Genomic DNA, 15,469 nt, shown 5'->3' on the forward strand with positions numbered 1-15,469 from the left:
ACATCATTTGTCAAGAATGTATTAGGGGATGCGAAAGTGAAAGTCACTCAGTCGTGTCTGACTCTTGCAACCCCATGGACTGTAGCCCACAAGGTTCCTCTGTCCATAGGATTCTCCAGGCAAGAATACTGGATATGAAAACAAAAATTCAAAGTTGCTTTGAAGACATTCTTATATGCACATGGAGGAATATAAAAGAACACTATTCTAATGTTGCTTGAAATAAGGGAAACTGAGGAAAAAATTTACTATCCATCAATAGGAGAATGGGTTGGAAAAAGGAAAAAAATAGACAGAGATGTCAATGGAATACGGAAATTAAAAGGATGAACCAGATATATATGAATCAGTGTGAATGAATGTCAAAAGCATAATGTTGATAAGAAAGTAATATTATTTATATAAACGTTCTAACCAGAAAAACATTTAAAACTATTGAACTATATTGTTTAGCCAGAAAATATAGAATAAAATTTTAAAACATATGTGGAATTAATAAATATCAAATTAATAAATATCAAATGAAATACCAATATTCATGGTAGAGATTTACTGTCAAGAGGGAGAGAGAGTAAAATGAGGTTGAGGGGTACACTGGGGCCTCACCTGAATCTATAATTTTCTTTCTTATTTAATAAATCCAAAGCAGTTCCAGCTGAATGTTAGGGTTGTTAAAACTTCCTAAAACTGGGAGGTGGGCATACAGATCATTATCTATTTATTTGTATATTTGAATGATTTTCCCTAATAAAAAATAGCTAAAAGACAATTTGTAAAAGAAAAACAGGAATACAATGTATCCTAAAACGGTAGAGAGAAGAATTTAAAAAATATGTCAATCCCATAAATCACAGCAGGATCCTCTATGACCCACCTCCCAGAGTAATGGAAATAAAAGCAAAAATAAACAAATGGGATCTAATTAAACTTAAAAGCTTCTGCACAACGAAGGAAACTATAAGCAAAGTGAAAAGACAGCCTTCAGAATGGGAGAAAATAACAGCAAATGAAGCAACTGACAAAGAATTAATCTCAAAAATACACAAGCAGCTCCTGCAGCTCAACTCCAGAAAAATAAAAGACCCAATCAAAAAATGGGCCAAAGAACTAAACAGACATTTCTCCAAAGAAGACAAACAGATGGCTAACAAACACTTGAAAAGATGCTCAACATCACTCATTATCAGAGAAATGCAAATCAAAGCCACAGTGAGGTACCATCTCACACCAGTCAGAATGGCTGCTAGCAAAAATTCTACAAACAATAAATGCTGGAGAGGGTGTGGAGAAAAGGGAACCCTCTTACACTGTTGGTGGGAATGAAAACTAGTATAGCCACTATGGAGAACAGTGTGGAGATTCTTTAAAAAACTGGAAATAGAACTGCCATATGACCCAGCAACCCCACTGCTGGGCATACACACTGAGGAAACCAGAATTGAAATAGACACATGCACCCCAATGTTCATCGCAGAACTGTTTATAATAGCCAGGACATGGAAGCAACCTAGATGTCCATCAGCAGACGAATGGATAAGAAAGCTGTGGTACATATATACAATGGAGTATTACTCAGCCGTTAAAAAGAATGCATTTGAATCAGTTCTAATGAGGTCGATGAAACTGGAGCCTATTATAAGAGTGAAATAAGTAAGAAAGAAAAACACCAATACCGCATACTAACACATATATATGGAATTTAGAAAGATGGTAACGATGACCCTATTTCAGTTCAGTTCAGTTCAGTCGCTCAGTGGTGTCCGACTCTTTGAGACCCCATGAACCACAACACACCAGGTCTCCCTGTCCATCACCAACTCCCGGAGTTCCCTCAAACTCACGTCCATTGAGTCGGTGATGCCATCCAGCCATCTCATCCTCTGTCGTCCCCTTTTCCTTCTGCCCCCAATCTCTCCCAGCATCAGAGTCTTTTCCAATGAGTCAACTCTTTGCATGAGGTGGCCAAAGTATTGGAGTTTCAGCTTTAGAATCAGTCCTTCCAATGAACACCCAGGGCTGATCTCCTTTAGGATGGACTGGTTGGATCTCCTTGCAGTCCAAGGGACTCTCAAGAATCTTCTCCAACACCACAGTTCAAAAGCATCAATTCTTTGGCACTCAGCTTTCTTCAGTCTGACTCTCACATCCATACATGACCACTGGAAAAACCATAGCCTTGACTAAACAGACCTTTGTTGGCAAAGTAATGTCAAAGTAATAGCTTTTGAATATGCTATCTAGGTTGGTCAAACTTTCCTTCCAAGGAGTAAGCGTCTTTTAATTTCATGGCTGCAGTCACCATCTGCAGTGATTTGGGAGCCCCCAAAAATAAAGTCTGACACTGTTTCCACTGTTTCCCCATCTATTTCCCATGACCCTATATGCAAGACAGCAAAAAAGACACAGATGTAAAGAACAGACTTTTGGACTCTGTGGGAGAAAGCGAGGGTATGATGATTTGAGAGGGTAGCGTTGAAACATGTATATTATCATATGTGAAGTGGATCACCAGTCCAGGTTCGATGCATGAGACAGGGTGCTCAGGGCTGGTGCACTGGGATGACCCCAGGGGATGGGATGGGAAGGAAGTGGGAGGGGGGTCCAGGATGGGGAACACATGTACACCCATGGCTGATTCATGTCGATGTTTGGCAAAAACCACTACAATATTGTAAAGTAATTAGCCTCCAATTAAAATAAATAAATAAAATTTTTAAAAAACTCAACATTCAAAAAACTAAAAAAAACAATCAATCCAATAGATCTTAAGGAAAAAGAAACTATAAAAAATAAACAATAAATAACTGTAAATTATGTACTGGAAGTAAGATTAAATAGATCAACCATCACAATATATGTAAAGAGAATGAACTCACTATTAAAATACAAAGACCCTCAGTTTTTTTTTAAGTTAGCCATATATGGTTTATGAGAGACATACTTCAAACGAAAGGACACTAAAAGGTTAGAGACATTAAAAGAGATTTTAAAAATACAAGCAAATTTTTTCCTAAGTGATTATAGCAATATTAATGTTAGATAAAACAGAATTTAAGGCAAAAGACAACAATGTGGATAAAAAGAGAAATGCACAATTAAAAAGAACATTTCACTAAGAAGATTCAACAGCCATGAACTTGTGTGCATTTAAAGTATATACAAAAAGCAAAAAACTCATTAAAATGTAATATGGTATTGACAAACCACAGTCATGGAGGAAGATTTTATCTAATCTGTATCAGAATATGATAAATTGAGTAACTCGAACAAACAAGTCAGGATTTAGACTTCGCAGGTATATACAGAATCCTGCAAAAAGCAAAGCGAAACAAACGAACAAAAATAGAGAGTATATGTTCTTTAGAAATGCACATAAAACAAAGACAAAAAGCTAGCACAGTTTAGTTAGCTTTCGAGTCTCAATAAATTCCAAATGGTCACATAGATCATGTTCCATTACCACAGTAAAATTAAATTAGAAAACATAAAATGATAATTTTAAGTAGTAACAAATGTTTGCAAACTTATATATATATATATATATATATACTCTTAAAATAAGGAGAAAGGGCTTTTAGGTTTGTCCTCTCTGATTTGTAGAATACTAAAGTTAGCTCTGTGCTTGCTTGGCAGCACATATACATATACTAAAATTGGAACGATACAGAGAAGGTTAGCATGGCCCCTGCACAAGGATGACACGCAAATTCGTGTAGCGTTCCATATTTTTATATTTCTTTTTCTATATTATTAGCCAAAGTGAGATAAGAAACCTCTTGATTTTAAAGCTTTAAGAGGCATTTGATTTTCTAAAAGGACAGTCTGAATTCTTTATGTTGATATAAATTTAAAGATATAAATGACTCAGTTACTCATACAAAAATATTAATCTCGATTTTTAAAAGATCCAAAAAGCTGTCCAGTTTATATTTTTATGACAAATAAAAAATAGCATTAAACTGAAAAAAAAATAATAAAGTTAGCTCTTTGAGTTTAAGCTCTACCTAAAATAGTGGCAGTAACACAAGATATCCACTAGATGTCAGTATTACTTTACGTTCATTCTTATTTGCCCACATGTTGACGTCGAATTACACCCAAGACCACCCAGTCCAACGAGTTAGATCTCAGACCCAGTTCCAGCCCTTTTAGGTTTGATTCAAGTATCTAATAATACAGAAATAATAATACCTATAGTGACAAATTTTAATGTGCTATATATAAATGTAAATATCATAAAATAGTTTCCTAGATCTCTTTCAGTGATTTTCCCTGAATTATTAATTTAGCTTGCTAAAGCAGTTTTGTATAGTTTTCTAAGCCTTTTGAGAGACAAAGGGAAGCCTTTTGAGTAAGCATTTCCTATTTTGGTGGGGGGGGAACATCCCTCTAAGTTGTCGTCAATTCGTATTTGTACATTCCTCTTAGCAATACAGCCCTGTGACAGCAGTAATGCTAACATTGAAAAAGATCTCGAGAAGCTATCTATTCTAACTTCCTGCATCTTAAACACTGACAAATGGGGAACTATTCTATTTTTAAAGACTGCAGGGAAGGAAATCATCAGTCAGGAAGTTCTTCTTCCCCTCTAATCTAATTCCTTCCTGGTGAAATGTAATCCCATTTCCTCTAGCGTGACCCTTTCCAGTTGAGGATGAAGGAATAAACTGCCCACAATCTTCACGTGGGGAATAACCCTTCACATCCTGGAATTTGTGCCTACAAGTCTCTCCTGAGCTACAAAGTAGATCTCAACAAGGGAGGAGGCAGCAGCATTGCAAAGTCAGGTAAAGTCTTAATAGACCCAAAGTTATTGTGTTAAAAGACTCACAAAAAGCCTTTTGTAATGTAAAGAGGCCTGACCTAGAAGTAAAGCAATAGGTGTTCTTATCTCCACTGGGCTCCACTAGCTTTCTGGGTTATTTTAGGAGGTCGGATTAAATACGATCATGATGGAGCACCTGCTAGGAACAAGGTTTTTAATCAATTCTTCAGGTTTCATCTATTCTTAAAACAGTCCTTACAACAGGCCTGCAAGGTAGGATGATTACAACCATTTCCAAAGAAAGAAACTGAGGCTCAGGAAGGTTAATTACATTGCCCAGAAGCTGGTAGGTGACAGAGCTGAGCTTCGAGTTCTATATGATTCCCAGGCCGTGGAGGTACAGCCTGGGAACAGACCTCTTGTTCTTCATGTTCTTAAACTTCACAGTGATGGGCTCTAAAAACAGAATCATAGAAATAGGAGTGTAGAAGGGCATCCCCCATCCAAGCCACTGCTCCTCTCTTAACTTCAAGTTGGGTGATTGAAAGCTAAAAACGTGTGTGTTAGTATTCGATGATCAGCTGTTCAGTTTCTACATTAGGGATATGCGTGCATGCTCAGTTGCTTCAGTCATGTCCAACTCTTTGCAATCCTGCAGACTGAAGTCCACAAGGCTCCTCTGTCCATGGGATTCTCCAGGCAAGAATACTGGAGTGGGTTGCCATTTCCTCCTTCAGAGGATCTTCGTGACTCAGGGATTGAACCAGAGTCTCTAGAGTCTCCCGCATTGGCAGGCGGGTTCTTTCCTACTGAGCCACCTGGGAAGCACGTTCAGTTCAGTCGCTCAATTGTGTCTGACTCTTTGCGACCCCATGAACTGCAGCACGCCAGGCCTCCTTGTCCATCACCAACTCGCGGAGTTCACCCAAACTCATGTCCGTTGAGTCGGTGATGCCATCCAACCATCCCATCCTCTGTTGTCCCCTTCTCCTCCTGCCCTCAATCTTTCCCAGCACCAGGGTCTTTTCAAATGAGTCAGCTCTTCGCATCATGTGGCCAAAGCATTGGAGTTTCAGCTTCAACATCAGTCCATTCTCAATCAAGTGAAGTTGAGGAATCTTCTGCTCTGTCTTTAAAAGTAAAAAATAATCGTCTCGGGTGTCAAATCTGGCCCTACCTGAACTCAGAGAGTGCACTAGAAGGAATCATTCTTCCAAATATGTCTATGTGTGCGTACTCAGTCGTGTCTGACTTTCTGCTGCCCCATGGGCTGTACCACGGCAGGCTCCTCTGTCCATGGGATTTTCCAGGCAAGAATACTGGAGTGGGTTGCCATGCCCTCTTCTAGGGTATCTTTCCAACCAGGGATCAAACTCCTGTCTCTTCCATCTCCTGCATTGGCAGGTGGGTTATTTACCAACTTCCAAGTAAGTCCTGACCAATTCTGAACATTGATTACGTGGTTTCTGCCTCTGCAGTGCAGACACCTGTTTTCTCCCTCTGTCCTTCTCTTCCTTCTTCATTTCCTCCTCTCCTTTTTTCCTTTTCTTCCTTTCCTTTTGCCTTTCTTTTCTCCTCTTCCTTTCTTTCTTGAAACAATCAGAGGTGAGGTAGGGGTAGGGTGGGGAGATAGAAATGGGTCAGTCAGTTCAGTCGCTCAGTGGTGTCCAACTCTTTGCAACCCCACGCACTGCCTGTCTAACAACTCCTGGAGCTTACTCAAACTTACGACCATTGAGTCAGTGATGCCATCCAACCATCTCATCCTCTGTTGTTCCCTTCTCCTCCTGCCTTCAATCTTTCCCAGCATCAGGGTCTTTTCTAAAGAGTCAGTTCTTTTCATCAGGTGGCCAAAGTATTAGAGCTTCAGCTTCAGCATCAGTCCTTCCAATGAATATTTAGGACTGATTTCCTTTAGGATGGACTGGTTTAATCTCCTTGAAGTCCATGGGACTCTCAAGAGTCTTCTCCAACACCACAGTTCAAAAGCATCAATTATTCGGTGCTCAGCTTGCTTTATGGTCCAACTCTCACATCTATACAGGACTACTGGAAAAACCATAGCTTTGACTAGATGGACCTTTGTTGGCAAAGTAATGTCTCTGCTGTTTTTAATATGCTGTCTAGGTTGGTCATAGTTTTTCTTCCAAAGAACAAGTGTCTTTTAATTTCATGGCTGCAGTCACCATCTGCACTGATTTTGGAGCCCAAGAAAATAAAGTCTGCCACTGTTTCTATTGTTTCCCCATCTATCTGCCATGAAGTGATGGGACCAGACGCCATGATCTTAGTTTTCTGAATGCTGAGTTTTAAGTCAGCTTTTCACTCTCCTCTTTCACTTTCATCAAGAGGCTCTTTAGTTCTTCCTCACTTTCTGCCATAAGGGTGGTATCATCTGCGTATCTGAGGTTTTGACATTTCTCCCAGCAATTTTGATTCCAGCTTGTGCTTTATCCAGCCCAGCATTTCGCATTATGTACTCTGCATATAAGTTAAATAAGCAGGATGACAATATACATCCTTGACGTACTCCTTTCCCAATTTGGAACCAGTCCGTTGTTCCATGTCCAGTTCTAACTGTTTCTTCTTGACCTGCATATAGATTTCTCAGGAGGACAGTCTGGTATTCTCATCTCTTAAGGATTTTCCACAGTTTGTCATGATCCACACAGTAGAAATGGGTGGGGGGGTCAAAAGGTACAAACTTTTAGTTATGAAATAAGTAAGTCCTTGGGATGTAAGGTAGAGCATGGTGACTATACTTAGTAATATGCTATTGTATACTTGAACGTTGCTAAAAGAGTAATTGTAAAAGTTCTCATCACAAGGAGAACAATTTGCAACTATAGGAGGTGGTAGATGTTAACTAAACTTACTGTTGTGGTCATTTTGCAGTACAAACATATATCAAATCATTATGTTGTACAGTTCAGTTCAGTGGCTTCCCCGTCTCCCAGAGTTTGCTCAAACTCATGTCCATTGAGTCAGTGATGCCATCCAACCATCTAACTAGTACAATGGTATGTGCCAATTTCATCTCAAGAAAACTGAAAAAACATTTTTAATTACAAAACAATACGTTCATTGAGAAAAAAATTAAACAGTATGGGCTTCCCTGATGGCTTAATGGGTAAAAATTCTGCTTGCAATGCAGGAGACCCAGGAGACACAGGTTCGATTTCTGGGTCAGGAAGATTCCCTGGAGGAAGAAATGGCAACCCACTCCAGTATTCTTGCCTGAAAAACCCCATGGACAGAGGAAACTAGGCATGCTACAGTCCAAAGAGTCACAAAGAGTTGGCACAACTCAGACACTAAACACATACACCGAAAGGCTTGTACAAAGTTTATTTTTTAATTGGAGTATAATTGCTTTACAATATTGTGTTACTTTCTGTTGTACAACAGAGAGAATTAGAATCTGGAGAAGGCAATGGCACCCCACTCCAGTACTGTTGCCTGGAAAATCCCATGGATGGAGGAGCCTGGTGGGCTGCAGTCCATGGGGTCGCTAAGAGTCGGACACGACTGAGCGACTTCACTTTCACTTTCCATTTTCATGCATTGGAGAAGGAAAATGGCAACCCACTCCAGTGTTCTTGCCTGGAGAGTCCCATGGACGGAGCAGCCTGGTGGGCTGCAGTCCATGGGGTCGCTAAGAGTTGGACACGACTGAAGCAACTTAGCAGCAGCAGCAGCATACAAATATCCCCTTCCTCTGGAGCCTCCCTTCCACCCGTCAACCCCCATTCCACCCCCTAGGTCATCACAGAGCACTTAGCTGAGCTCCCTGCCTCCCGCTATTTTACATGTGGTAGTAACTTCTTCCACCTGGTGGGGGTTTCAGTATCTGCAAAACAGCTCAAAGGGTATGGCTTAGAACATTATCAATAGCCCTTGACTTTGTTTAATGGCTAACCTAATATCATTTTGTCTTCCTTGACTGTTTTCCTTTCTGCATTTTCTCGCTTTAAAAAGATGAAAGTTCTCACTTGCCGTCTCTCCACCCACCTCTCTCCAGGTGGTAACCACTGATAATAGTTTGATGTGTATCCATCAGGGCGTTTTCTATGCATTTACAAAAAAAAAAAAAACGAAGGAGAGAAACCGAGAGAGAAGGGAGGGAGTTATTTTTACAGAACTGGGATCATATTGTTCTGTAGCCTGCTTCTTTCACACACAACTATCTCAGAGACACGTAATTTTATACTTTCAACAGCTGCACAATATTTGTTAATGTAGATGTGCCTTAATTATGTAACCATTCCCCTACCGATAGACATGTAAAGTGTCTCCAATTTGCTCCTATTCCAAACCATGCTATAGTGAAATCGTAGCCCACTTATATTTATCCACTTAGTATGATTATTAGTAGGGGCAGGTTTCTACAAAAGGGATTTCTGAGTCAAAGATAGTCTATTCAAGGTTTGATAGGCCCTGTCAAGTTGTCCTTAAAAGCCTCTAAGAAGTTACACAATAAGAAGTATATAATACTTACAATATATACTTAAGTATATAATACTTACAATAATAACTAAGAAGTTACATAATGTACCAATTATTAGTTTAGCTTTTTCTTTTTAACTCTTTACATGAATTAGGAACCAGTCTAACTTTCACAGTGGAGAAGGCAATGGCACCTCACTCCAGTACTCTTGCCTGGAAAATCCCATGGACAGAGCAGCCTGGTAGGCTGTAGTCCATGGGGTCACAAAGAGTCAGACACAACTGAGCGACTTCACTTTCACTTTTCACTTTCATGCACTGGAGAAGGAAATGGCAACCCACTCCAGTGTTCTTGCCTGGAGAATCTCAGGGATGGGGGAGCCTGGTGGGCTGCCGTCTAAGAGGTCGCACAGAGTCGGACACGACTGAAGCTACTTAGCAGTGGCAGCAGCTAACTTTCACAGAACAAGCAAATAGGAGTGATGAACAGAGAATATGCCGAGGCTTCAGGACCACTATTTAAGGATACTTTCAACATTTTTCTAACATTATTTTGTGCAATTGCTTTATTTTAGAGGGGAAAGCGATGAGCATGAGACTGGTTGGATTTTTTACTTTCTTTTTAAAGACTTTTTAGAGCAGTTTTAAGGGCTTCCCTGGTAGCTCAGTGGTAAAAAATCTGCCTGCAATGCAGGAGACTCTAGTTTAATTCCTGGTTTGGCAAGATCCCCTGGAGAAGGGATAGGCTACCCACTCCAGCATTCTTGGGGTTCCCTGGTGGCTCAGCTGGTAAAGAATCTGCCTGTGATGAAGGAGACCTGGGTTTGATCCCTGGGTTGGGAAGATCCCCTGGAGAAGGTAAGCATGGGATTGGTTGATTTCTTGGCTTTTTTTTTTTTTTTAAGACTTTTAATAGAGCAGTTTTAAGTTCAAAGCAAAATTGAGGGAAAGGTACAGAGATCTCTCATATTCCTCTCCCCTCACTGCTCCCCCATTATCAGTATTCCCCACCACAGCAGCATGTTTGTTACAATGGATCAACCTACACTGACACGTTATAATCACCCAGCGTCTATGGTTTACATTAGGGTTCTCTCTGGTGTTATTTGTTACATGAATTTGGACACATGCAAAATGACATGTCCATCATTATATTGATAGTAACATCCAGAGTATTTTCCTGCTCCTTTGTCCATGGGATTATCCCAGCAAGAACACTGGAACAGGTTGCCATTTCCTTCTCCAGGCGAATCTTCCCAGACCAGGGACTGAACCCACATTTCCGGCGGCTCCTGCACTGGCAGGCAGATTCTCCACCACCGAGACACCTGGGAAGCCCAGGGTATTTTCACTACTCTGCAAATCCTCCGTGCTCCACCAATTCACCTCCCTCTCCAGCCCCTGGCAATCACTAATCATTTTCCTGTCTCCATAATTTTTCCCTTTCCTTGAATATCATATAGTTGGAATCATACCATTTGTATCCATTTCAGACTGACTTCTTTTGCTTAGTAATATGCATTTAAGTTTCCTCTGTGTCATTTCTTGGTTTGATAGCCCCCAGCCCCTATTTTTTGTGCTGAATGGGTATCATAGTTTATTTATCCATTCACCTACTGAAAAACACCTTGATTGCTTCAAGTTTTGGCCATTATTCATAAAGCTGCTAGAAACATCTGTGTGCACGTTTTTTTTTTGGGGGGGGGGGGGACATAAGCTTTCAACTCTTTTGGGTAAATATCTATCCAGTCTGGATACTGGATTGTATGGTCAGAGTAAGTTAATCCTGTAAGAAAGCACCAGACTGTCTTCCGAAGTTGCTGTAACACTGTGCATCCCCACCAGCAATAAATTAGAGTTTCTGTTGCTCCATGGGCTTTCCTGGTGACTCAGTGGTAAAGGATCCACCTGCAATGCAGGAGACATGGGTTCAACCCCTGGGTCAAGAAGGTCCCCTGGAGGAGGGCATGGCAACCCACTTTAGTTTTCTTGACTGGAGAGTGCTGTGGACAGAGGAGCCTTGCGGGCTACAGTCCGTGGGGTCACAAAGAGTTGGACGTGACTGATCAACTGAGCATACACACAGCTCATCCATGATATTGTATGATGTGCAGCATCTTTCCATATGCTTATTTGCATCTATATCTCTTCTTTGGTGAGGTGTCTGCTAAGGTCTTGGCCTGTTTTATAATCAGGTTGCTTTCTTACAGAGTTTTAAGAGTTCTTTGTATATTTAGGATAACTGTCCTTTATCAGAACTATCTTTTCCAAGTATTTTCTCCCAGTCTATGACTGATTTTCTTATTCTCCTAACATTATATTTCACAGAACACAAGTTTTTAGCTTTAATGAAGTCCAACATATCACTTTTTAACACATCATGCTTTCAATGTAAAAAGTCATCGCCTTATCCAAGGTCATCCAAGTTTTCTCCTATATTATTTTCTAGCATTTTTTTAGTTTGCATTTTACCCTTAGGTCTATGATCCATTCTGAGTTAATTCTGTAAAGGGTATGAAGTCTCTGTCTAGATTCATGTTTTTGCATATCGATGTCCAGTTGTTCTAGTATCATTAGTTGGAGGGACTGTCTTTTTTCTATTGTGTTGCTTTTATTCCTTTGTGAAAGATCACTTAACTCTGTAGACACATGGTCTGGGCTTCCCTGGTGGCTCAAGGGTAAAATATCCACCTGCAACGCAGGAGATGCAGGTTCGATCCTTGGCTCAGCAAGATCCCCTGGGGAGGGCATGGCAACCCACTCCAGTATTCTTGCCTGGGAAATCACACGGACTGAGGAGCCTGGTGGGCTGCAGTCCATAAGGCTGCAAAGAATCTGAAGTGACTTGGCACACACATGTGGTCTACTTCTGGGCTGTGTGTTCCATTACACTGGTTTGTTTTGTTGCCAGTACTGCACCGTCTTGATAACTGTGAGTGAGTGAGTGATAGTCACTCAGTCACGTCTGACTCTTTGCAGCCCTACGGACTGCAGTCCACCAGGCTCCTTTGTCCATGGAATTCTCCAGGCAAGAATGCTGGAGTGGGTTGCCATTTGCTTCCTTTAATTGTGCTTTAAGGTAAATTTTGAAGTCAGGACACATCTGTTCTCCTATCTTCCCTTCTTCAGTATTGTGTTGGCTATTCTGGGTCTTTTGCCTTTCCACATAAACTTTAGTATCAGCTTCTCAGTATCCATGGAATAACTTCCTGGAACTTTCACTGGGGTTGTATTGATAAACTGGGTAGATCTGACATCTTAACAATGTTGTTGGCTTTAAAAAAAAAAAAAATGAAGCAAAACTCATATAGAATGAAGCTCACATATCTAAAGTGTACAATTCAGTGAGTTTTGGTAAATGTAATTGAGATTATTTATATCACCTCAGTGGAGGAGAGAATGGCACCCACTCCGTATTCTTGCCTAGAAAATGCTATGGACAGAGGAGCCTGGCAGGCAACAGTGCATGGGGTCACAAGAGTTGGACACGACTTAGTGACTAGACCACCACCACAAAAAAAATAAAACAAACCACCACCACCATATCACCTCAGACGATTCCCTTATATTCACGTCCAGTAAATCCCAAATCTCATAAATATTCTCATATACAACTTTTTATGGACATAATTTTTTTTTCATTTGAGCAAGTATCTACAAGTAGAATTGCTAAACGATGGCATAGTTAAATACATAAGAAGTTACCATATAGGTGGTACTGTTTTGCCAATAACACTGTATGGAATTTTTACACTTCCAGTCTCACCAATTGGTGAGTCTCACCATTTGGTATGAACCAAAATGTCATTATGATTTTAATCTGCAATTTTCTGACAGCTAGTGATGTTTGAGCTTTTATTCTTGTACATTTCTTTTCTGAAGTATCTGTTCAAGCATTCCATCCATTTTAAAAATTCTTGTTTGTTTTTAACTGTTGATTTGTAGGACTCTATGTATTCTGTATGTAAGTCCTTTCTCAAATATGGATATTATATTTTCTAGTGGTCTGTGGCTTATCATTTTATTTTACTAATGGAGCCTTTAGATAAACAGAAGTCTTAAAATTTTTATAAAGTCCCAATTTACAAATTTTCCTTTTATGTTTAGTGTTTTTGTCTCCTCATAAGAAATCTTTGCCAGTCCATGGTCTCAAAGATATCCTCCTATGCTTTCTTCTAGAAACTACTGAGTTTTAGCTTTTAGGTTCAAACATAAAATTCATCTCACTTTCTGTGTCTGGTGTGACATAGGAACTGTGAGCTCATTCACTGAGTATGTATTTGCTGAATGCTATCTGTTGACCTAAAGGCATAATATTCTCTTATTTTCTTCTATTATCATTTTAATGTCTGTAGGATCTGTAGTATCATCTCTGTTTTATTCCTGATATTTATCATTTGTGCTTCTCTTTTTTTCTTAATCATCCTTGCTAGGAGTTTATACATTGTATTAAATCTTTTCAAAAAAGCAATTTTTGGTAATTTCACACATTGTATTCTATCGTATTGATTTCTGCTCTTATCATTTTTATTTCCTTCCTTTTATTAATTATTCTTTTCTATAGCCATTTAAAATAAAAACTTATATCATTGATGTAATATCTTTCTTTATTAAAACATAATCATTTAAGGTTTATTCACTCTCAGAACTGATTTAGCTACATTCCACAAATTTTAATATGTTGTATGTTCATTGTCATTCATTTTGAAGTAGTTTCTAATTTCCCCTGTGTTTTCTTCTTTGACCCACAGTTCATTTAGCAGTCTTCAAGATATAGTATTAATTTCTAATTTAACTCTACTATGTAAGAAAATAACTTTGTAAAATTTCCTTTGAAATTTGAGACTTATTTTATGACCCAGCATATGGTTTATCTTGGTGAATACTCTATGTGAACTTGAAAAGAATATGTATTCTGAAAGTGTAGGTAAAAACATTCTATACATGTCAAATAGGTCAAGGTGGTTGGTAATGTTCAAATCTCCTGTGCTCTTGATTTTTCATCTAGTTGGTCTATCAAGTACTGGGGAATTAATATCAAAGTCTCTAACTATGACTGGATATTTCTTTCTCTTTTTGCTCTGTCCATTTTTCTTCATATCTTTTGAAGCTCTGTTATTAATTATATATGTGTTTATAGTTGATTAGTGTGTCTTTCTGTTGACTTGGTCATCTATCCATATGCAATGCCTTAAGTTCTAGCAGTGCTCCTTTGTGTGAAGTCCCGTTCGTCTTGGGGTAACACAGCCACATCTTCTTTCTTATGCTCACAGTCTGCATGACATAACTTTTTATTTTTAAGCTGTCTCTTTGTATTTAAAGTGCACCTCTTAAAGACTGCATATGGTAGAATCTGGCCTTTTATGCTATTTGGCAGGATCTATCTTTTAATTAGTGTTTAGCTTATTTAATACTGATACAGTTGAATTTAGGTTTACTGTTTTATTATTTGTTTTCTATTTTTCCTATCTTTTTCTTTTGTTTCTCCCTCCCTGCGTTATTTTGGATTTATAATATTTTTAAAATATTAACTTTAATTTCTCCATGGATTTAACTGTACCTTTTTGTATTACTTAAGTGATTTGTCAAGTTTTATAAAATGCATTCTTAACTTACCACAGCCTACTCAAATTGGATATTTTACCCCTTCATGTAAAATTTAAAAATACAGCAACAGTTAAATTCCATTAATGCCCATATTGTATATCACTATGTTACAAATACCAAAATACATTATAAATTTTGCTTTAGTGATTTGTTTTGAAATTTTAATGAGATATAATTGGCATGCATCACTGTATAAGTTTAAAGTGTTCAGCATAATGACTTGACTTACATACATCATGAAAGTATTACCACAATAAGTTTAGTGAACATCATCTCATAAATGTACAAAAATTAAAGAATTAGAAAACAATTTCCCCTTGTTATAAGAACTCTTAGGATTTACTCTCTTAACGACTTTCATATATAATATATAATGTATAGCAGTGTTAATTCTATTTATCATGTTGTACATTACATCCCTAGTGACTCATTTCTTTGGTAACTCTTTTTGTGCTTTTATACTTCTATTGATATCAATTTGTATCTGCTATCATTTCCTTTCAGCCTGTAAAGTTTCTTTTAACCCATCTTTAGCAAATCAACCTTTACCTTCATTTTTGAAGGATACTTTTGCTGGGTGTAGAATTCTGGATGGATTGAATTTATTATTTAGCACTTCAGTGATATTGTTCTATGGCCTCTGTCTCCACT

The 15,469-nt window shown here is 38.7% G+C and overlaps 1 pseudogene; it reads left to right on the forward strand.

Moving 5' to 3' along the window:
- Nucleotides 1-3,632: 3,632 nt before the first annotated feature.
- LOC113891968 lies at nt 3,633-3,730 on the forward strand (annotated as a pseudogene).
- The last annotated feature ends 11,739 nt before the right edge of the window (nt 3,731-15,469 follow it).

The sequence above is a fragment of the Bos indicus x Bos taurus genome, chromosome 4 (assembly GCF_003369695.1).
Source record: "Bos indicus x Bos taurus breed Angus x Brahman F1 hybrid chromosome 4, Bos_hybrid_MaternalHap_v2.0, whole genome shotgun sequence".
Taxonomy (NCBI): domain Eukaryota; kingdom Metazoa; phylum Chordata; class Mammalia; order Artiodactyla; family Bovidae; genus Bos; species Bos indicus x Bos taurus.